We start from the raw sequence: 24,830 nt of genomic DNA, 5'->3' as shown, positions 1-24,830 counted from the left end.
CCAACACTAACAGAGTTATTGAAACAGGATACACCATATCCATCCACACTCATTTCGGCAAAAGTCGAAAAAAACTGTAAGATAATCACAGTAACCACTTCAAGACTTCAACACACTTAACATAAAAGGTTAGAAGTCCCCGATAGAGCGCGGGCAGAAACTCTAAGCTGATGTCTTAAATGCAGCAGTATAGTCAATTTAACTATACGAGCAAAAAGTAGCTTTATTATCAGCATCTAATATTATCTTATTCGTTATTTCAGTATGCTCAATGTAATCCTTATGGAGATCGAAATAGCAGCTTTTGCATCCGTAACTCTCAATATGGCCATGTTGTCTCAGTGACATTTAGCAGGTTTTGCAAAAGTAAACATGGCATTGTGCAGTTAGCAGTATTGCATCCTTACGCTCTCCACACTTAGCAGGTTTTGCAACCGTATGCAATTTTATTTACTAGATTTAAAGGGTTTAGAGTTGGATTTGTAACCGAATGTATGGCTTATTACGTAGCTAATGACGAACTGACACCATGATTACCATTATCTCATTTTTCATTTTTTTACAGTTAGCAGGTTTTGCATCTGGGCTACTCAGAGTAGCCAATTTGCAAAACCAGCTATTTGCAAGTTAGACGAATTTTGGCAAATGAGGAAAATTGTGTAAAAACTTAACCACAGATGCTAGAGGCATGATTTCTAGTTTAAATAATGGGGAAAAAATATTTAGTTTGTCTTCCTACAGCTCAGAAATATATGATTAATAGGTAATTAGTTATATTGTATATTAATTTGCAAATAGCAGGTTTTGCAGCCGAACAGAGCAGTTAGCAGGATTTGCAACTCTATAGGTAGCCATATTAACGATACATTAGTTTGCAAAACCTGGTATTTGATCAATGTTAACAGTTTATCTGACGAGACTAACTTGGAAACAAACTGACGGTAGAAGAGAACATTCTTATTTTCGTTACATACCTAAATATTATTAAATACACAAATATTGTACTATAAAAAAGTAAAAAAGGAGAACGGAATACTAATGTTATAGTTTGAAGGTTTCCTTATGTACTACTGTTTGTGAAAAGTGCAACACCCAGAAAAAATGGCCCGAACGACCCCAAACTCGGGAGATGTGTAAAACAGAGTACCAAATGTAGTGTGTTCGTACGAGTCCCGCTTCAACTTGTCCTACAGTGATGGTCACATACGCGTTAAGTGCTACCATGGTGAACGCAGTCTGAGAGCCTGCATTGTTGAGCGGCATTGCGGACAAGTTCCTAGTGTGATACAATATGCAATCTCGCTTCCTACGTATTCAGGACAATCTGAACTTCAACCCCTACATTAGAGAGGTCTTAGAGTCCGAGGTACTGCCCCTCCCTCAGGCAACTCCACATGCCATATTTCAGCAGGACTATTTCCGGTCACATGTGGCGAGGATTGTGCAAGTCTTCTTCGAAGAACGACGGGTATCACTGCTTTCCTGGCCTGCACGTTCGCCAGACATTTCGCCCATCGAACATGTCTGTGATATGGTTGGTCGGCAACTTGTTCGTCATGGTCCTCCAGCCACACTCTTGACGCTTTGTGGACTCGCATACAAACTGCGTGGAGGGAGATTCCCCAGGAACATATCCAGGAACTCTTTGATTCCATACCACGACGCTTAGAAGCTCTGATTGCGGCGCAAGGAGACTTCACTCAATACTGAAATCTCACGGTCACAGATCAGGTACAGTTCTGTAATTCTAATCCTTGTGTATTGTCATGTATCTAAACTGTGATATCAATTTCATTTGTCACAAGTATCCTTCTTGGTGTTGCAATTTCTACAAACATCAATGTAATATAACACTTTACAAAATGTTCGGTTCTTCCTCATCCATGAGTTCGGAGTCCACTACATCCGTATGTTCATCCCCATCTTCATTCAGGTCTGCAACAGCAAGGTCTTGCTGCTGGTTGAACATTTCGGTGTAGAAGGTCAGGTTTTGCTTTCCGAAACCAGTCCTCCCGGAAGTGCAATTCCAGAAGTCTTTCAATGTCCCTGATGTTTGCTTCTTTAAGGATGACACCCATTGGAATGTAGTCCTTTTGGAAATGTTTACCTTTATTGTTTAAACTTTTGGATTCGCCTTTTCACTGGTACCATTCTCTTCATCATCTATATCTTCTCCCTCAACACTAACAGAGTTATTGAAACAGGATACACCATATCCATCCACACTCATTTCGGCAAAAGTCGAAAAAACTGCAAGATAATCACAGTAACCACTTCAAGACTTCAACACACTTAACATAAAATGTTAGAAGGCCCCGATAAAGCGCGGGAAGGATCTCTCAGCTGATGTCTTAAATGCAGCAGTATAGTCAATTTAACTATACGAGCAAAATGTAGCTTTATTATCAGCGTCTAATAATATCTTATTCGTTATTTTAGTATGCTCAATGTAATCCTTATGGGGATCGAAATAGCAGCGTTTGCATCCGTAACTCAATATGGCCATGTTGTCTCAGTGACATTTAGCAGGTTTTGCAAAAGTAAACATGGCATTGTGCAGTTAGCAGGTATTGCATCCTTAAGCTCTCCACACTTAGCAGGTTTTGCAACCGTATGCAATTTTATTTACTAGATTTAAAGGGTTTAGAGTTGGATTTGTAACCGAATGTATGGCTTATTACGTAGCTAATGACGAACTGAAACCATGGTTACCATTATCTCATTTTTCATTTTTTTGGCAGTTAGCTGGTTTTGCATCTGGGCTACTCATTGAATAATATTTCATAAAACGTATTGGGATATAACAACTTTACCTGCCCAACAAAAGCCGCCTATTTCACATTAAAAGCGATTACATCCATATATGTATAGGCTTTGTGTTTTTTTAAATATTATAACACACAGGTAACACAGTAAAACAAGGCACATTACATCTAAGTTTTCCAGAATTGTTAAATTCTCTTAGTACCCATACATGTATTCACCACATTTAATTTGAAATCTCACAGTCAACATATTATATATAACAAAGCACACTACATCTAATATATAAAAGTGAATGTAGGTATGTACGTACGTATGTATGTATGTTCCCTATACAAATCTACACGCTTTGGCCAATATGTACCAAAGTTTGCACATTTAACATTCATAACCAGGAGAAGAACATAGGCTATATTAAAATTGTTAAAATGGACGCTAAATTGATTAAAAAAGTAAAAATAAAAATAAATACGATCAAACATTCATGTATAATACTGAAATGCAATCTTCTATAGTCAATTGTTCTTTATTATTGTCTGTTGTATTAAACATCGACTTTCATGAGGCCATGGAAAAAGCAAAACGATATAAAATAACATTGTAGATACGTCATTAAGGCCAAAATATAGACAATTTATTCATGCAGTAAGTATCCTTATGCAGTCCAGATCCGTATTATGTGTTTCTCGAGACAGTTGTGGATAGTGAGCAGACTGTGTTTTTCAAACTGAATTCTTAAATTCTTTGAAATCACAAGGATTGCCAACACATAATTTAATACTTAATACTGAATCACCAATAGTACTATTGCGAAATATTGATCCACAAGAACTATGCAATGGAACAGGAATTGGTGTGAAAAAACTGATGACAAACGTAATAGAAGTGACAGTATTAAGTGGCAAAACGAAAGGAAAATATGTTTTTATCCCACATATTCTTATGATAGCCAGTAACATGCCATTCGATTTTTAAGCAACTGCCATTTCAGTGCAACTAGCATTCGTAATGATCGTAGTAAAATAAAGCTCAAGGATAGTCGCTCAAATTTGCAGACATTCACCTAAATCTCCGTGTTTTTCATATTGTCAATAATTGCGTAACTTGCTTTCAAGTGAGCACACCTAAACATATATACATATTTATACAAAAGACGGGAAAACGAATTGTATGCATATCAATGAGACTTTTGTCATGTTCCTAATGTAGTATGTGAATATACGTAAGCCCACTGAAAATAAGACATTAATTTACATTTTCTTTATTTTTGTTCATTTGAATTGATTGGGATGCCGATATTTTAAATCCAAGATTTGGACGGCTATCATTTCGATATAAGCTACTACTTAATTCTAAAATATATATCTTTCAAAATAATATTGCTCATGTCCAATAATGTGTTATTGCGAAATTTTATCTGTGTAATCAGGTTGCCAGTGTAGTATGTCAAGTGTTGTGGAAAGAACGGTGACTTAATTTTCTATAACATAGGATGTCTTTCAGAATATTATTATTTATGCTGAACAATGACTTCTTGCAAAATTATACTCTATCTGGATTCTGTATATAAAATAAAAGTGTTATTATTCGGTTGAGAAGCTCTTATCATCCAGTCTGCTGTCCAAAAATCTGAAAGTTAGATTTATGAAACAGTTATATTACCGGTTGTTCTGTATGGTTGTGAAACTTGGACTCTCACTTTGAGAGAGGAACATAGGTTAAGGGTGTTTGAGAATAAGGTGCTTAGGAAAATATTTGGGGCTAAGCGGGATGAAGTTACAGGAGGATGGAGAAAGTTACACAACACAGAACTGCACGCATTGTATTCTTCACCTGACATAATTAGGAACATTAAATCCAGACGTTTGAGATGGGCAGGACATGTAGCACGTATGGCCGAATGCAGAAATGCATATAGAGTGTTAGTTGGGAGACCGGAGGGAAAAAGACCTTTAGGAAGGCCGAGACGTAGATGGGAAGATAATATTAAAAGGGATTTGAGGGAGGTGGGGTATGATGATAGAGACTGGATTAATCTTGCACAGGATAGGGACCGCTGGCGGGCTTATGTGAGGGCGGCAATGAACCTTCGGGTTCCTTAAAAGCCATTTGTAAGTAAGTAAGTAAGTATATATTTAATATGTTCTAAATTTGTTAGATATTATATCTTAAGTCATATTTTAAAAAGCCCTGGTATCATATAAGCGGGCGTACAGCTGTCAAGGGGTAAAAAGTATTCCAATATAAATTGAATTACATACGTATATATTGATTCTTTGGTACGACCGATAGATAAATTTAGGCTCACGATGGCACCCCAACGATTCAGACTGGGAACAAGGGAATTCTCTAATTACCATCAGCTGTCTCTGAAGTTCAAGTGAAAGCACACATAGACATGAAATTACGTGAAATGTATGTCAGCACAGCTTCAGTTAAATGTACAGATCTTATAATTATTTTTTCTCTGAATCTGTACAACGTCACATTTGTGGCGGGGAGGAAAGGAGACAGCAGGAAAATGAATGGTGTTTAATACGCTGACAGCCACGACTAAGATAAAGCACTTAAAATTTAGTGGTAACTGACCGGCAGAGATAAAAAAACAAAACAAATAAATATATAAATTTAAAACAAAGTTGAACTTCAGGCACATGATGAAATATTTTCTTTTCGGTGCCTGATCTACAATTGTTTTAAATTTAGTTAAACCTGGCAGGCATTTGGCTAAGGAGTATTAATTTATGTAAGTGAAGTTAAGTAAAGATTCATCTTTATGTGCGAGGAAAGCTTAGTAAAACAATTCGTTTTGGTTGTCCATAGTTGGGTTTCCGAAATTTTCGAAAATTTAACAAACAGTTCATTTGAAAACAGAAGCAGAAAGGAAAACCCGGGCAACGCCGGGTACTTTCAGCTAGTAATATATAAAAAGAAAATTTGCAATCTCATGATTTGAGTTACGCAATATATTAAAGTACATAATTCATATTCATGTTGCAAATTATAACATCCTTATATGTACACACGTGTTTAAATTTCAATTCACTTATATAATATAGTAAAATTAGGACTAATTACCTGCAATAAGTTCTAAAATGATTCGAAAAAAAATTTTTTAGAATTTAAGAATGGTTCAGACAAATGTTTCCTAAGTATTTATCCCTGTATTCACTAGATTTAATTTGAAATCTTTCATTTAGTATACATAAAGCACACTACCTACATTAAAAGTAGTAACTCACAGCATATTCTCCGAGTTACGTAACACATTTAAGTACATAATCTGTGATTCATTAAATTGATTCGTAATATATACTAACACAATCAGTATACTTGAATAATTTTTCATCTGTATACAGTAGACACATTGAAGTTTAATAAGTCTTAATGTGGCAATACGACTAGTTTACGCATTTGATTGAAAGTTATCCATGTATAAATTTTGTTTTTTGAGTAGTAGGATATGATTACTTAATTCAAATTAATTTGTACATATGATTGAACAGCATTCTCTTTGAATTTATTAATTCACTTATAGGAATTTAAAAAAAAATGAAGTAAAAATTCAAACAAACAAATAGGCTACAACCACACAGGCGTATGCAAACTCAAATGTAACACCTGCAATAACTTCTACATAGGACAGACAGGCAGATCATTTCAAACACGTTACAAAGAACACATCACAGCCATAACAAAATTACAAAACACCTCCACATATGAGTCATTCCATGTCAAATCGAACACCTACAAAACATGACAACTTAATATTTTCTCCAATTTTTTTATATATATTCTATTGATGAAATTAAATAACCCATGTGTAATTTTTTCGGACTGACACAATTATTTAGTCATTTATTAAATGTTACATTTTCCGTAAATTTGGATGCAACGTATTATGAAAATGGTTATACTGAAGATTCTATAAATCGTAGAAATTTCGTATTTATATCATTTTAAAGTGCAATAATTGCAGTATTATATACTAATTTTTAGTGTTCAATCAAATTATAAAATGGGCCCCTTTTAGGGGATTATATTTTTTAAATACGTTTTCATATATCAGGGACTTACTTCCAAAAAAGGGGAAAAAATATCATTATATTCTTTGAAATGTTTTACGTAGAACTGCGTTGGTTTTAGAACTCTATTCGAATCAGAAGTCGCTGTGCAAATAATTTACCGATGGTGTGTTCGGGTTGGAAGGCTCGGATTGAGTGAGACCGCGCGCCGGAGCATGCAGCTGCGACAGCAGCAGCGAGAGTGACTAATACATTATCAGTGGTGCGGTGTTACTTTACGTAAATAAACAGATAACCTCTAGTTCTAAAAGCACGTAATGTCCATTCCACACTTAGCAGTTTCCCTTTAATTTATCTAACAATAATTCCTAGTAGGTATTGTGTTGTGTTGTGTGCATGTCAAATCAAACACCTGTATACAAAACGTGACCATTTAGTATTTGCTTAAATCTTCTAAAATATGTTGTGCAGATCAAAATAGGAGGTCTGTAATTTTTTCTGGGATCATACTTTAAAATTTTACTATTTATACTCTTTTAATTATATGACAAATTCATCCACGACGCAGTATGAAAATGCTCATTGTTAAGATTCTATGCATCATAGACATTGAGTGTTGGTGCCATCTGAAATGGGAAGAAATGAGCTATTATATTACTTCTTTTAAGTATAATTTGAAATACAAATGGGGTTGCTTTAGAGGGTCACTTTTTAAACATAATTTAATATTTTTTTTATAACAGCTTACTTTAAAAACGCAAAAAAATATACGCACAATCTATTATATTTTACATAGAACTACGTTGGTTTCAGATTGATTTCGAGTAAGAAATAACTTTAAAAATAATTTTTTGAAGATGTGTTCACGGTGCGCCAGTGGTGCTACACATACTGTATCGAATGACAAGAATCTGACCTTGGACAAAAACATTAGAAAAACATTTCTAATATTGCTTTTAAATTTTTTACCATTAGTGAACACAAAAAACATAGCAATATTTTCTACTCAAGATACCAACAAGCAAAAGTGGTGCGAGGTACCTTACAACTTCATTCTTTTATTCCACTGACAAAATCTCAGGCTATGATAAAAAACTATTCCCTTCAAAGTGAGAGCAAAGTGGTGGACATTAAATAGAATTGATATTGGTTGTAGTTGATTAGTTTTAAAAGTCCAGTGTTGTGTAAACTGTAGTTATTTTCACAAGTGTACATTTTACAAAAACAATACTTAAATACAGTACTGTGTTATGTAAATTACGTAAAGAGTGATATTCTGAACGTGGAACAGTGTAAAGTGGTCACATGACTCTCACCCGGAGCTGCACCTGCACATCATCTTGCAACAGTACTTATGCAGCCCGCGACCTCAAGATGCGCAGCTTGGTGAGCCATTTAATTATTCTTCAACGGCTCGAAGTAGAGTTCTGATTTTTTTAAGGGCGGTTAAAATAATTTCAAGGTATTTAAGGATTTTTTCTGTAATTTTAAAGTAAGTCGCTGCCATTAAAACATATTTTTATACATTTAAATGTTTTTTAAAACAAAGTTAACAAACTTATATTTTTATATTATTATGCGAAGAATAAAATGTGTACTGTCACCTTCAAATTTAGACAAAGAGCAAATCTCTGTGATGATTATTAGTGGAGATGATCACGTTTAACAATAATGATGCGCGACCTATTTCAGAATCTTTGATAACACATATCTACTACAATAATCGATATAGACAACAATAATAAAACCCGTATTTATTTTTTCAATCCACAGAATGTGTAAAATTTGTTTTATCTAAATCGGAGACATGAAAGTCAATTCCAGGCTAAATTTGTGCGATTTGACGTGGAATGACTCATATGCAAAACACACCACAAATACCTACCACACCTAAAAAGACATCAACACAGACATGGAAATACTGCACATTCAACCAAAAAGCCAGAAACTCAACACACTAGAACAATATGAAATATACAGACACAGTAAAACACACCCCAACGATATTCTCAACACACAACTCAATTTCAAAACACATACACTCTTTGACTCTACACTACGAACGCACCCTCACAGGAAACAAGAAGCGCCAAGACCAACAACGACCAGTTCTGAAGATGACCCAAAATAGGTCGAAACATGTTAACAAGGTACGTTGAAATTCAACACAAGAAAATTTTTATCATACATATTCCGAAGTAAAAATCCAAGTTAAAAGATCTAAATGGGGAATTTTACTATATCTTAAAAAAATCACCGATTCCTTTTGTTTACTATGTTAATGAAAATAAAATTGAAACTGCAAACACAACAATTTGGAAACACAAGGTTCTATTTGAAAACAACAATTTTATTTCAACTCAGTACAACATAAAATAATATTATTCCGAACATTTTAGATTCACGAAATGATAAACAACTCATTTACGAAGCTACAAACCGGAGTAGTCATTACAAATATTTTCCATTTTGATTTTATTTCTAGACAAACTTAAAAAATGCTCTTCTGTAAAATTTACAAAACAGTAGATAGAACCTTTTTATTCTGAGCCCTCGACTGTTCGGCTTGATTAAGCGGTCATGATTTTACCATCAATCATTGAGTTTAGAAAAAACATTTCAAATTGTTTGATCATGTTTTTCCTATTAAAAGGCAAGTTAGGGCGGAGTTCTTAATGTAATTTCAGACAAAGTACCAAACAGATTTCTTGGGACGGAAGTGTAAAAAAAAATAAGAACCAAGAAGAAAGTACACCCCTTTCCTGTTACTTGGCCATAAAAATGTGAATAACTCATAATATACAGCTCCAAACATTTCTAAGCATGATGTACCTATCGGGAAACAAAAGAATTAAATGGAAAATGCGACCACACGTGCTTAATTACCGCCACATTGAATGCAAGCAAGGGATGGAGCGTGAGATGCAGACACATTTTTAGCACATAAAGAAAAAGGCCGCCAAACAAAATGAAAGATTAAATGATTGGTGACATTAAGGAGTCCAAATAATTGAATATTAATGTAACAGAATTGCTTAAGTATGGACAAGTGGTGAAGGAAATATAAGAACACGCCGAGGGTGATCTTTCTGAAAATGGCTCTTAGACATAAAATTTATAACTACCTACGCCTCCTACGCCTAAAAATGCGACGAAATACTGACCTCAACAAGGACCAGCAGGACGTTTTTCTCTCCTCATCTTTTACTTCTTCTTCGTCTTCTTCTTCTTCTTCTTCTTCTTCTTCTGATGATGATGATGATGATGATGATGAAAATAATGATGAATATGATGATGATGATGATGATGATGATGATGATGATGATGATGATAGGTGCTCCATGGGAGCTGGAATGGCATCTGGCATGCGGCAAATCATTTCCCTCAAGAGATCTGGCCTGTCCTTGATGTTTTCAACGAACTCTGCAAGAAGCAAAATAAACTTGATCATTAACCATGTGTCATTGCATTCACAGACATTCAATGAATGTCATGTTATTGGGGCGAGGATTCGTATGCATTTGCATATTTTTACTGCCCATTTGCAAGTCATACAAAATCATTTTATGCAGGTTTTGAACGACTGTAATGAAGAATATTAAAAATTAATTGTACATATTGTGACTTTAACTTCAACAATAATGTTACTTTTATTCACAACGATAATGACTTTTTATTTCTGGCTTTAAACACACCCGTCAACAATGGGTATTCCACTCCACACAGCAACACAGTATTCGTTATTGCATTCCACAGACGACAATACCAATTCACGTGGATTACTTAGAACAACAATGTACTCCTAATCTCAACTAATGTTCACAAAGCACTATTTACAAAACAAAACTGTTAGTTCTCAGTTCACACTTCGTTTGCCTTGGCCAGTTCTTCTATTTCATTCACTCAAGTTCACAGTATATCGAACCCAAGACTTCCAGAGACAGTCCACTGAACTTCGAACTCAAGACTTGCAGATAAAGTTCACTGAACGCCGAACCCAAGACTCCCTGAAGCGTTGCTTCCGCCTGATGCTGCCACAGTTACTCGAGTTCACTCACGTCGAACTAAAGACTCCCGGACGCGTTGCTTCCGCTTCGACATTGCCACAGTTACTCAAGTTCACTCGCGTGTCGAATCCAACACTCCCGGACGCGTTGCTTCTGTCTGGACGCTGCCGATTCACAAACTGAACTCGCTGTCCGAACCAAACTGGCTTTGCGGCTCTTCTTCGCATTGAGCACCGGTCTCGAAGGCTGGCTTCCTTGCTCGCTCACGGCTGCTTCACAAAAAACTGACTCGTTGTTCTGAACTGCTCGCGCTTTTATTTTGTTAGGTCATACTTCGCGAAACTTCGATTTCGGGTACAATCTGTTTCTCGCTGCTTCTTTTCCCCCTTCACCTCGCACAGCCCAGCGCCCCCCGCTTTCTCTCTCCTCTCCTCGTGCCTGCCTTCTCGCGCGTCCTCCCTTCTGCAGGACACGTGCCAGGTCTTTCAACATGGTGCCACAATATTTTTGCATACTTCAAGCGTTCCTGTATACAATAAACTATTTAGCATGCAATGTAGCATATTTTGCTTATTTTGTGGCACAATGTCCAAAATTAGCATATTTTGTAAAAACAATAATATTCTGAATTGTTTGTCGGCATATAAGATTTTTCTCTTAACTGTACTTGATGGCGGGAAATTCCATGCATATGCAGTATGGGTGTGGAAAAACCAAAACAACCACACTATGCTTTTGTTCCATTGTGCTACTATACAACAAGAAGCATTCAAAACACCTCTACCTACCTGACTTCATCATCATCATCATCCGTACAAGTATTAGGTCATGTGGTGTATTATTATCTCATAATAAAGAAGAATTTTCTCCCCAACTCTTTCTGGGATGTCCCAGAGATCTCTTCCCATGGGGTTCATAGTGAAACATAGCTTTTGGGATTCTGTGGGATCTCATACATCGTAAATGGCTCATCCAGTTGTTCTGATATTTCTGTATGAAATAAGTACTGATTCCAGACTGAGTTCTTGCATAACTTCTTCTTGCGTTTATGGCCCCATTTTTTATATTAGATTAGATTCGATTTTATTTTATTTTGTTTTATTTTATTTTATTATATTTTATTAAAGTCAAATGTAGGGACCAGAGGTTTTAGGTGCTGAAAGTTAATATTGTTCCTCACTATAGTTCATTAATATAGAAGCCATGCCCCCACTTCTTTGAGATGTCATTCAATATTTTCCCTTCGCTATCGATAAAGGTCTCTAATCCTTTTAACTACCATTTACACACTAGCACACGATTTATCATTGCCATGCCTCCACTTCTTTGAGATGCCATTCTTGTCATTCAGTATTTTCCCTTTGGTATCATTAAAGGTCTTTTAATCCTCTCAATCCCACTTACAAATTAGCGCACGGTTTACAAGGTCCATTGCTCAGTCCTTCTGACTCTGTTGTCTAATATCACATATCAGACTCTTGTGAACTAAGCTTAAAACCCTCCTTACGGGCTCTACTTCTATTCATCTACACTCAGTGTCATTCTCAACTTTTAGCACCTAAAATTCCGGGCTCTACTTATAAGTATTCTTACAAATACTATGGACATAGTCATAATAAAACAAAAGAAAGTGAATAAGATATTAAAAACACCAGTTATTAAATGAGGACCACTAATATAATAAAAGGGGTGATTAATCATCCAACATTTTAAAATATCCTTAATGTATATAGCTAACAGTGTGTGCAGACTTATGCATTCTATTAAACATGGATACTATACCTTCTAAAAGACTGGATCTGCTGTACACTATATAGATGCTGGATGTACTGCTATCTTCGTCGTGGTACCTGGGTTCGTTGTCGAGTCTGTCTGAAATGCAATATAATTCTGTGTTTTAATCTTCGTAATAAAATGATTGTTAGTGAATGTAATGAACAGGATAAATAGGTAGTAGACGCTATGTACGTGAATCAAAAGTTGAAGTCCATAGTGAAGTTACTACTATCGCCTTAAAGAAAAATAAATGCAATGAACTGAAATAAAAGTAATTTCGAATTTTATTTAAAAAATGAAACTAATTTATCCCTATTCTTTTATTTACAGTAAAATTCGAACATGTTCGTAGCTGAAAGCGACACAACTTCAGAATGTAAACATTTACTGTACCTTCTGAAAGACCGACTCCACTCCACTGTGTCTTCAGGTTGGCTGGTATGTCTCCGTCACTGTGGTACCTCCGCACGTTGATGAGTCCATCTAAAATACAATATAATTCTGTGGTTTGATCTTCGTAATAAAATGATTGTACAAAGGCAGTATGCGGGGAAACAATAATAAATACTAAAACGAAGAAAACCCCATGGTGGAACGAGGAAGTAAAAGAGAAAGTGAAGAAAAAGAAAGAAGCATGGAAAAATTATATACAAAGTAGAAGAGAAAGAAAGGAAGATAGACAAAGATATGTAGAAGAACGAAATAACGTTAAAAGGACAGTGAAGGAAGCAAAAGCTAAAGCATGGGAAGAATTTGGGAACGAAATAGAAAAAGATGCTAAAGAAAAGAGTAACAGACGATTCTGGAAAAAAGTTAAGGCACTAAGAGGAAAATACGGTAAAAGAATAAGATTAATAAGGGAAGGAAACAAAATATATACAGATAAGAAAGAACTATTAGAGATATGGAGGAAATATTATAAAAATAAATTCAGAGAAGGAGGAAAAGAAGAAGAAGAAGATGAAGAAGAAGAAGAAGAAGAACAAGAAACTCAAGAGATATTGTATGGACCATATCCCGAAATAGAAGATCAATGGAGAGAAGGCAATATAGACCAAATAGAAATAGAAATTGCAATAGATGGATTAAAAAACGGGAAAGCACCCGGAATAGATGATATAACATCAGAACTAATTAAGGGGAGAGGATGGTATTTTTTTTAACTTTTTTCCTATTTGGTGTAAAATATCAATTTTTTGTATGTAGAGAGCTCATAGCTTTAGGAACTCAACCAAATATAAATATTTTGAAAAAAATTATTTGGGGGCCCAAATTTGAAAAAAAAATATACCCAATACAGGATTGTACTAAACCGATATATCTAAACCGTTTTTAAAGATAGATTCAAACTTTTTTTGCAATATATTTGCAAAAGCATGTTGTATAAAATGTCTGTAACAGAATTTTGATATTAGTCCCTACGTTTGTAAAATAAACAATTAAAATTTAATAACAATTTTCTGATTTCCTTTCTTGCAAACAAACGGACGTATTTTTTAAATGAAATCAATTAACAAAATTCTGTTACAGAGAAACTTTTCCTAATAGTCTAAAGAATGTGTGTTATAAATTTCATGCATGTATCTTTAATAGTTCAGAAATTATATCCAAAACCGATAAAAGTGGACATGTGATTTAAAAATCCATAGCGCAGGAAGTTTAAAAATGAGTCTCAACATGCGATAAGAGCACAAATACCCACAAAATATTATGCAATGCATTCCATACATATCAAAGAGTATTTTAAAGAAAAAAACAATTTTTTTTGAAAATGTAATTTACCGGAAACAACAATAAAAGTGGGCGAGTGATTTAAAAATCCATAACGCAGGAAGTTTAAAAATGGCGACTCAACATCCGATAAGGGCACAAATACCCACAAGATGTTATGCTATGCATTCCACATATATCACAGAGTATTTTGAAGATTTTTTTTTAATTTACTCATTTTTCACCAAAAAATACCATCCTCTTCCCTTAAGTACGGAGGAAAGACAATGAACTAAATTATAACGTTGTTATGCCAGAAGGTTTGGAATGAGAATAAGATACTAAACAGAATGGAGAAAGAATATAGTAATACCTACTCACAAGGAGGACAACAGGAATGTGTGTGAAAACTACAGAACTATAAGTAGCTATGCCATCAGTCGTATACCAGAGTGCTGGAAAGAAGATTAAGAAGAACGGTGGAACAGGAAATAGAAGAAGAACAGGCAGCATTCGGAGAAAATAGACACACTTAGGACTATATATATACACATTACGAAAAATAATAGGAAAAAGAATTGAGAAAAATAAAGACACGTTCCTAGCTTTCATAGACTTGAAAGCAGCATTTGATACAGTAGGTACCTATGGAAAACATATGGCAAGTACTAGAGACGAAGAAGATACCAATAAGATTGGCTAATGCCATTAAAAGCGTCTATGAAAACCCAATCGGAATAGTAAGAATAGACGGGGAACTTTCAGGAGAATTTGCAATGAAGAAAGGAGTAAAGCAGGGAGATAGTCAAAGACCACTACTCTTCTTGATATTCGTGGACGAAATACATAAGATCTGTAAAAGAAGAACAAAAATAGGAAGCTGGAATTTGAGACTGGTATACATACAAGCGCTATTATACGCGGATGACATACTTCTCATAGCCGACACCAGGGATAGATTACAGCATGCACTAGGAGAATGGTATGAAGAATTGGAGAGAAAGGGGATGAAGATAAATATGGATAAGAGTAAAGTGATGAAGATATCGAAAGAAGATAGTCAGAATGACCAACTGAACATCAGATATAACCATCTACATTTGCAGAAAGTTGAGAACTACCAATACATGGGAACAATAATAAGTAGCGATGGAAAAATAGATCAAGAAATACTAAACCGAATTAAGAAAGCAGTAAACGCATATTACGGAATAAATAATACAATTGTGGGAAAGGAGGAGATTAGTAAGACAAAAATGCAAGTATTTCAATCAATAATAGCTCCAATATTACAATATGGAACAGAAAGCTTACCTTTACAGGATAAACATCGAACTAGAATAACAGCAGTTGAAATGAAATATTAAAGAAGAATGATGGGAAAGACCAAGAAAAATAGGATTAGGAACGAACAAATAAGAGAAGAGGCAAAACAAGACAAACCATTAATAAATAAAATAGAAGAAAAACAACTAAAATGGCTTGGACATGCAAACAGGATGACTGAAGCAAGTAATGGAAATGAGAGTGGAGGGAAGAAGAGGTAGGGGACGGCCAAGGATAAACTGGGAAGATACAGTGGTAAGAATAGGAAGAAAGAGAGGCAAGACATTGGCAGAAATGAAGAAAATGAGCAGGGACCGGGAATCCTGGAGAGTCTGGACGGAGCGAGGCGAACCCAACGGGGCGGAAGAAGAAGAAGAAGAAGAAGAAGAAGAAGAAGAAGAAGTATAAGAAGAAGAAAATGACTGTTAGCGAATGCAATGAACATGATAAATGAGTAGTAGACACTATGTACGTGAATTGAAAGTTCAAGCACATAGTAAAGTTGCTTCTAAAGCACGTATATCCTTAAAGAAAAATAAATTTAATGAAATGAAATAAAAGTAATTTCGAATTTTATTTAAGAAATGAAATTAATTGATCCCTAATCTTTTATTTACAGATGGCTTCTAAATATAGTGTGTCAAAAATATCTGGTCTACAATTTTCTGATCATGTAGGGGTGAAGGGAAATTTGTAACCGCGGGACAGGTTAGAACCAAATATATAACAATTTGAGAAACTTTGAAGTAGATCTACTAGTTTCCAGTAGGTGAATCTATTACCGGAACGGATATAACACTGTTTGGAAAAATATTGAGATTGCTATTCTGTATAGTTAAACTACACAAATATAGATCTACAGTACTTGAACTATGACAGGAAAACTAAAACAGAAAATGAGACCTTCGCCGTGGCGTTGTGGTCTAAGGCATCCAGCCTAGAAGTCGCGTTATGGAATGCGCGCTGGTTCGAGTCCTCATGGGGAAAGAAATTTTCTCATGAAATTTCGGCCAGTGTATGGCATCGGTGCCCATCTAGAATCGTGATGAACTTGGGGGTTACGAAAGATGGCGAAATCCAGTGGCGAAAGCGACCTATAACGGTTGGGAGGTCAGCGTGTTAACCACACGATACCTCCATTCTGATTGGATGATCGTCCACCTTTGCTTCGGCATGTGAACGTGAGGCCAGCAGCCGGCTGGTGGCCTGGACCCTTCAAGGTCTGTGGCGTGACGGATTATTATTATTAATATTATTATTATTATTATTATTATTATTACTACAGAAATTGAATTATTTTGAACTTAACGCGTTTTCCTCTCTGCTCTTCATATCCTATTATATATATAATATATTATATCCTACTATATCGTATCATACATAATGACATTTGATATCATAACAATGAATAGTACAGCGAGAAAAACCTGATAATTCACGTTTTACTCTTTTTACAGCACAGCAAGTTAAAAATTTCAAGATCCATTATATTTTGTTATCTTATGGTGCGTGAGTGAGTTGTTGAAATGTATTAAGGAAAATAAAGTAGAGATGGCCAACTTTGCAGTTGTCAAAGTTTGTGAACTTACACTAACAATTCCTACCACTACTTCATCTCTGTTCTGAAGAGGCTAAAGACATTTGTGAGAAACTCTATACGCCAAGAGAGAATTTCACAGTCGGCAGTTTTGAAATTTAAAAATCTTTCAAGGAACCGTCAGACTTTATGATGTCGTCATAGACGAGTTTGACAAACAAAACGGGAGAATCATTCTGCAGTTTAAATGACAGAGTAGTTGGTAATTAATTTTTTTTAAATAGAGGGTGTTTCAGCAGGAATAGTAAATATTTAGAGGACGGTAGTATGGACTATGCTGAGTAAAAAAGTTTATATAAACAAGTGCCCAATTTTCAATGGGTATGGAAATACAACTGCTTGTATGTTGTGCATAACAAGCCTACAAGACAAGGAGGAAAGACAAATGACTTAACAATTACATTTATTGTTTATTTACATGGTATCAATATAATTCAACAGTTGAATGCACTCTTCCGCTCTGTCCTTCTCAGGTCGTCTTGTTGTTCCTTTTGAGAGCAATACTATTCATAATGTGAGCGACCAATAATTTGATCCTTGTGTTTGCTAGGGTTTTGTATACTTCGCTTCAAAAGACAAAATCGACAGGATTAAGGTCTGGGGACTTTGGAGGCCAATGTACGTGATTACCGGGGCTGATTCATCTTTTTGGGAATATGATATTAAATGAGTTACCTGGAGGCTAAAATGTACAGGCGCTGTACGAACATGCCCATCTTCGTGGCCAAAGGAAATACAAATGCTGCCCTCAGACGATCTTACAAGAGCGACACGTACTATTCCTTTGTGCGTAGTCATTTGCTTCATATCATTTCTAAGGTCTTTTATATGTAACATACTAGGAGCTGTATTTCAACATACATTGAAAATTGGACACATGTTTATATGAACTCTTTACACACTATAGTACATACTACCGCTCTCCAAAATATTTACTATTCCTCTTGAAACAGCCTGTATTCATTGTATTTAGTTACTGCTTCCCTACTTTGAAATATTACTGTACCTTCAGAAGAAGTCGAATCGTTGAAATGTGCGGATTTGTAGATCACCTGGACTGCATCTGCCTCCTCTTCTGTTCAGGGTCCAGCTAAAAAGCAATATTGAGTTTCTGGCTGATATGTACATATATTACCAGGCAGTACATCTCACTTGACGATGTGTGTCAGAGGAAGAACAATTATTGTTTGTATGCATCTGAAGTCTGACTAGTGTAATATGTAGCTAGTCGGCGATGTATGCTCTGGAGGGGGAAAGGAACTGGCCACCCTAACCCATAATCTCCTGACCTAGTTACCTCATAAGTGTGCGTTCTTGGTATCACTTGTGAGGTTCAGACTTGTCTTCGGACAGTTGGCTAAACAACAACAACAATGCTGAGTGAAAATCGTCGTTATCACACTGATTGCTAGCTAATAAACAGAATAAATAGTACGTATTAGAGTAAGGGAGGGGATTGTCAGAAAGGTCTGGTAATGTCGGATAATCTCGGATAACATATTTCTTTTCCATCGAATGGTGCAATCTGATGTGAAAATAATGCATTACGTTCTCTACAAGTAGACGAACATCTGCATGAATAGCCATTACTGTTGAGTGCTTCACTGTGTGTGAATAGCATGTTTTCAAAGTTTCTGCAAAAAAAAAAAAAAAAAAAAAAAACTTTTTGAGGGTAAGTAATGTAATTTATTCGTTACAAGTTATTCTTATATTTACACAACATGGTATGCACTGTTTGATATACCATAGACAAGGCTTCTTAATTCTCTAATTGCAGAAATGCTATCGACAACATGTTTCATGCAGCTGGCTTGTTTTACTGTTTGTGAAGAGTCGGCCAATGTCGGATACTAGCCGAGGGCAATGTCGGATACTAGCCGAGGGCATTGTCGGCTATATTTCAATGCTGCTCGCTACATAAAAGCTGCCTTAAACCCATTTATATGTTTTCTATAACAAACCACTACATTTTTACTCCTGGGTATTTTTAATTAATGTAAGTAATTAATTTTCTAATTAATCGAATATTATGAAGTAACAAATTGTTTCTTCTTCTGATATTTTTAGATACCTAAAGTAAAAGAAAAAAGAGATTCAGTCTAAAAAAAATGGAAGTCTGAAGATATGGTAAATGCCATTGTCGCAGTACGGGAGAAAAGAATGGGCTATCTTGCTGCTTCCAAAAGATTCAATGTATCTCGATCAACATTATTTGATTATGTACGGTCCAACTCTGAGCCCACCAAAGCCGTTAAATCGAAACTTGGACGAAAACCAATTCTCCCAGCTTCACTTGCTAGTTGACTATGTGTTAATGATGGAGAGAAAATATTTAGGATGAACCAGAAATGATGTTAAAAGGCTTGCATATCAGTTGGCTAAACAGAACACTATTGTAATAGTTTCTGATATGCAATATATTATTTTAAATGCATTATCATACCTCTTACATAATAATGTCTAATGTATCCGACATTAGCTTCCCATTCTGTCAGTGATGATATTATTTCTGTTTTGTCTTTGCAAGTTATACAGCAAATACATATTATGTAAATTACATAATACTTATGTACAATCTGCAGGAACCCCAAGAGGTTATTATAATACTAAGTAATTCCAGTTCTAACTTTTTTCAATTACCTTTATTTTGAAACATCAAAATGGTATCCGACAATACCCTCCCTTACTCTAAGAATGATAATATGTACGTCATCAAACTATCAACAATAAGTAAATCATTTTTAGGGAGCCGTGATTATGTACAATATAAGAAAAAAGTAATGGGCCTTTGAATATTCAAAGTTCCAGATACAAGCAACTGCGCATGCTCAGAGATATGGAGCATTCGTTCTATTTCGAATGCTGTCGTAAACCTTTCTGAAATGCACTTGAGAAAATATGAAGAAAATGGATTTGTATATTGATATGAACGACCCAGTTTAGAAGGAAACGACTGAAAATTGAAAGTTTTGAGAAAACTGCATTTTAAAGCAATATGTCGTGTGAGTAACCAATTACTCCAGAATTCTGTTAATGATGTTTCAAATAGTTACATCATAAGTTTCAAATAATTAAAATGCGTTAATTGGATTTTTCACAGCAACATGAAGCTTTAAAATTCTCGTTTCTCATAACTTTAAATGTTGAGTTGTTTCCCTCTTGAACTGGCCGTCTATACGTGGTACAGTCATTAAGTTCTAAGACTTGACGCCTGGAGGGTAGGCTCCCACAAGAATCTGGATGTATCACAAGATGCCGCATAACACGGCGTACATTTAAATAGAACCACATCCTCCCTCAAAATAGTCTCCGTTGGCCGTTATGCACGTTTGCCAACGTTGGTATAGCTGCTGGAAGCACCGCTGAAAGATGTTGGCAGGAAGATCCCGTATGGCTGCTCCTGTGGCAGTCATGACCTCTTCGGAAGAATGAAATCTACGCCCACGTAGGGTTGCTTTCATGCGAGGAAAGAGAAAAAAATCGCATGGTGCGAGATCAGGTGAGTACGGAGGGTGTGGAAGAACTGTCACCTGTTGTCTTGCAAGTTTCTCTTGGACAAGGACAGAGCGATGTTCAGGGGGGGTTCATGTAGCAACAGCCAATTCTTTGTACGCCATAGCTCAGGTCGCTTACGGCGAATTGAATTCCATGTGAACAATTCCATTTGAATCAAGCATCACCTTGCCTTTTGACCTGTCTTGTCGCGGTTTTTTCTGTCGTGGTGATAACAGCGTTTTCCAGGTGGCGGATTGTCATTTCAGTTGCGGATTGTAAAGGAAACACCAAGTTTCGTCTCCAGTTATTATCCGGTTGAGAAACGTCGGATTATCGTCAGCACTACTGATGAGGTCACCACAAATCGTCATGCGATCATCACGTTGGTCTTGCGACAGGATTCGTGGCACACTGTGCTGGGTAACACGAGACATGTTCAGGTCATCAGACAGAATTTTGTAGCAAGTACCATGGCTGACCCCTACTGTTGCTGCGATATCGTCTACCGATTGGGAGCGGTTAGCATGCACCAACGTTGCAACTTCTTGGATCTTGCGTTCAGTTCGAATTGTTTGTGGCCGACCAGTACGCACATCATCTTCCAAACTGTCTCTTCCTTGCAAGAAATGTCGGTGCCACCTAAACACAACACTGCGACTCACTGCGTCCTCACTGTAAACTTGCTGCATCATTTTAAACGTTTCGGCAGCAGTTTTGCCTAATTTCTGGCAGAACTTGATGTTTGCCCGTTGCTCAAACTGTGACATCTCGGGTTCCGACGTGCGCATTCAAATCACCGTCACAACAAAGACCGTAGTTCTGCTTACAGTGCATGCACTCAACTATCTCTTGTTGGGCCGAGAGACTAACTGACAAGGTATCATACCATGGTGCCACATGTGCGCTATAGTGCACCACAACGTCACTATGCGCTCAGTATTAGAACTTAATGACTGTACCACTTATAGTGTACTACATTCAGACCTCGGTGAGGGTACTGACAGGCGCAGAAGTGAAGTCCTCCGTCTCGTCTCAGATGGCTCAGACATGTGCAAATCATGCAGGCAAGAGCGGATTCGAGCCTGGATGCAGTGATTTTTATTTCTTGAATAACTCTAAAATGGATTTTTTTTCACAGAGTCATGTGACCGATGTTTCAGTTTATTCAACAGAAAGTGGAATAATTATTGCTCAAATCCTATCAGTTATTATTAGGCTTGACCTGCCTCAAAAAAAAAAAAAAAAAATATATATTATATAAACGAACCATTACTTGGGATATAGTTTGTCTTCTTCAAACAAACTAAAAACAAAAAAAAAAAAAAAACAGTTATAGAAATTGTACTCTTAACATAATTTTAGCGTTATTCCGGTCGTGAACCAATCTGACCCGCGCAGATCAGTTTGCGGCTTCTCGTTCTTGCTAATAATGTCTCCACTTTCCGTCTCTCGGGTTTCTTGCCGCTCTCCTGAAACTATTTCCTAGAACGTTCACTGCTGGGACCAGAAGTCGATTTTCAGGACAAGACACTGGTGATTCCCCAGGTATGATTGCATGTAACACATTTTCCGACAAAATTACGGTGCAATTCAACCTCTAACAATTCTTAGCTAACATTCCCTAACACTTTGATTACTTTCAGTCTATTTTTTAAAACACTCTGTATAATTTGTCAATACTGTTGTTGTTTAGTCAACTGCCGGAAAAGACAGGTCTGAACTCACAAGTGACACCATCAAGGTACCATTCATGAGGCAACTAAGCCAGGAGATAATGGTTTAGTCTTGCCAGTTCCTTCCCCTCTTTGTCTTTATTATTCCTTACAATTGCATAATGTCGTCATTACCTCGTTTACTCGTATGTGACCAAGAACTCTGCAAATTTTGTGATAAAAATATTAAAATTTTGCCCTGAACGTGCTATTATTAGCCGTAAGTGAATGTTTATGGTGGATATAGTTGACTTACCGTCAACAGAAGGCAGCTCTTCTAAATGAGGAATATCTACGTCGTCTTCGTCGTCATTATTTATGAAGGTGTGCCAATATTTGGTGTTTTCAGTCTCAACAGCCGTCCTGATGTTAATTAGGCTGTTGGTCTGGACCGAACCTGTTGAACAGTGCAAACTCAATATAACATTGAACAACATATAACTAAATTACACACTTTTAAGTTTGCTTTCCTTTCCTCAAACATTTTATTTTGTTCGCATTACTATGTGTTATTGAACATTTTAAAATCCACACGTAGCCAGAGGCTATGTTTGTATAAATAATAAAGGTTTATTTACTTGACTTACAAGTTGAAGCATTGTGTATATTTTACAGTTATTTGTAATTAGGGCTCGGAAGTTGATGACCTAAAAATCACAGGAAAATAACTTATAACATGGCTTTAAAATTGTAAAAAATTTGACATCATAATGATTTCTAGGATCTCAGACTTGAAAGACATTCCTGTGTATTGAAAAGCTCTTCTCTCCTTCAACTGACGTCATGGGCACATATGTGAAGTGACCAAGGTCCGCAGGTGAAAAATCTTCATCAAAAACACTGAAGTCAGTGTTTTCAGCTTGCACACCTTTATCGGCTTTAGACATGACTGATATCCAATGTTATTTTCCAATACTTTTTTTTTTTATTTTCCCCCTTATTTCCTATCCAAATTTCCTACTCACTTTTACAAATGTTCTTCGAAACTTTTAATATTTTTGACAGCTGAATGAATGGTCTCATCTCCTTTCTCTAACCATGTTATTGTTGTTGCCAAAATTGAAAATTTACCATTGACATATGAATTATTTGAGGATCAGACTTGAGAAACCGCTATAGAAGCAACACTTTCTCTATCTATACTGTCTTTACTTGTAAGATACAGTATTCTAACTGCGAGCACTGCGGCTGCAATATTTGTACTGTTGCGTTAAATGGGGGCAAGCACGTCCCACACATGGTCAGGAGTTAAGATTGATGCAACCATAAGGCAAATTCCTGCATGACGCAATCTGCACTAGGTTCTGGAATGTAGGCTACGATTACACCGTAAAAAATTCCGTTCAAAATAAGGAAAGGGTAATAATGCAAAAAAAGTAGGGCATTTCCTAAAAAATTGTCAGTAAACAATAAAAGACAAAAAGTGCAAAGAAATGCAAAAAAAAATAGTCATAGACTATATTGGTTCGTGTTGAATAGAAACGAGTTTATATCGTATCTCGCTTTGTCTGTGATGTCAGAAAAATTATGATATTTCAACTTCGAACCCTACACATCACTCATCAACTCTCCACCATTCCTCCGCCTCCCTTCTGATATTCCCATCACATCCACTCATTTCTTCTCCTTGCTTCCTTCAAGTTTTCCATCTTACCTGGCAGATCTAGAGTTTCTATAGCTCTTCTTTCTTCATCGGTGATGGCTTCCACCATGATACGACCTTCCTCAGTATCCCCCTCCCGGACATCCGATTGGGGGATAGTTTACGTCCGGATTCTTTTACCAAGAAAGGACGCATCATGGCATAATTATGTTTGAAGTCTTCTTTGGGATGAATAAATGCGGAAGCTTCCCATTGCTCTCCGCACACCACTCTCTCTTTGGCATCTTAAAAGATCCCAGGGGGCCCCAGCGTGGAGGTGAGGAGAGTGGATTTGACTAATTAGGCCCTCCGGACTTCACCGAAATTCACCGCAAGGGTTAAATATCAGATCCATCAGGGTTTTTGACCCAGTCAGAGACCAGGAAATCCCAATTAGCCTTCGCCCCCCTTATACTGTCTAAAGGATTATAAAGATCATAAAGGTGATAAGACCAACAAAGATTCTTATCGAACATGACACCAAGAATATTAGACATAAAAAAAGATTTAAAATTAAACAGTAACATATGGTACCTTCAACTTTAGCATGAAGTTTCATGAAAATACATTAGGTAAGAAAAAGACGTTATAAATGTTGTTTCAATTCACTCCCTATAAAGAGGTATTTTCCCTTACACAAACATTATCAGAATTTGTACTCAGATCACACAGCTACCTTTAAGTTCTGCATCAAGTTTCATGAAAATATGTTAGATAGGAAGGAAGTTATTAATTTTTAATAAATTCACAACCTATAAAGGGCTAGTTTTCGTTGCA

The 24,830-nt window shown here is 36.2% G+C and overlaps 1 protein-coding gene across 2 annotated transcripts in view; it reads right to left on the bottom strand.

Moving 5' to 3' along the window:
* LOC138693724 (protein IWS1 homolog) overlaps positions 1-24,452 on the bottom strand; it is a 57,065-nt gene extending 32,613 nt beyond the window's left edge. Inside the window, exons 1-6 of one of the 2 annotated variants that reach the window (XR_011330413.1) lie at positions 24,066-24,452; positions 22,668-22,808; positions 18,211-18,294; positions 12,965-13,054; positions 12,578-12,667; positions 9,953-10,211 (exon numbers count right to left, since the gene is read on the bottom strand). The gene's annotated coding sequence lies outside the window, so the exon portion shown is untranslated. The remainder of the gene's footprint in view (positions 1-9,952; positions 10,212-12,577; positions 12,668-12,964; positions 13,055-18,210; positions 18,295-22,667; positions 22,809-24,065) is intronic. The other variant, XR_011330414.1, reaches the window with a different exon arrangement.
* Positions 24,453-24,830: the final 378 nt, after the last annotated feature.

This window comes from Periplaneta americana, unplaced genomic scaffold, assembly GCF_040183065.1.
Source record: "Periplaneta americana isolate PAMFEO1 unplaced genomic scaffold, P.americana_PAMFEO1_priV1 scaffold_19, whole genome shotgun sequence".
Lineage (NCBI taxonomy): Eukaryota > Metazoa > Arthropoda > Insecta > Blattodea > Blattidae > Periplaneta > Periplaneta americana.
The sequence above is the reverse complement of the archived record's forward strand: the minus strand, read 5'-3'. Positions and strand labels throughout refer to the sequence as shown.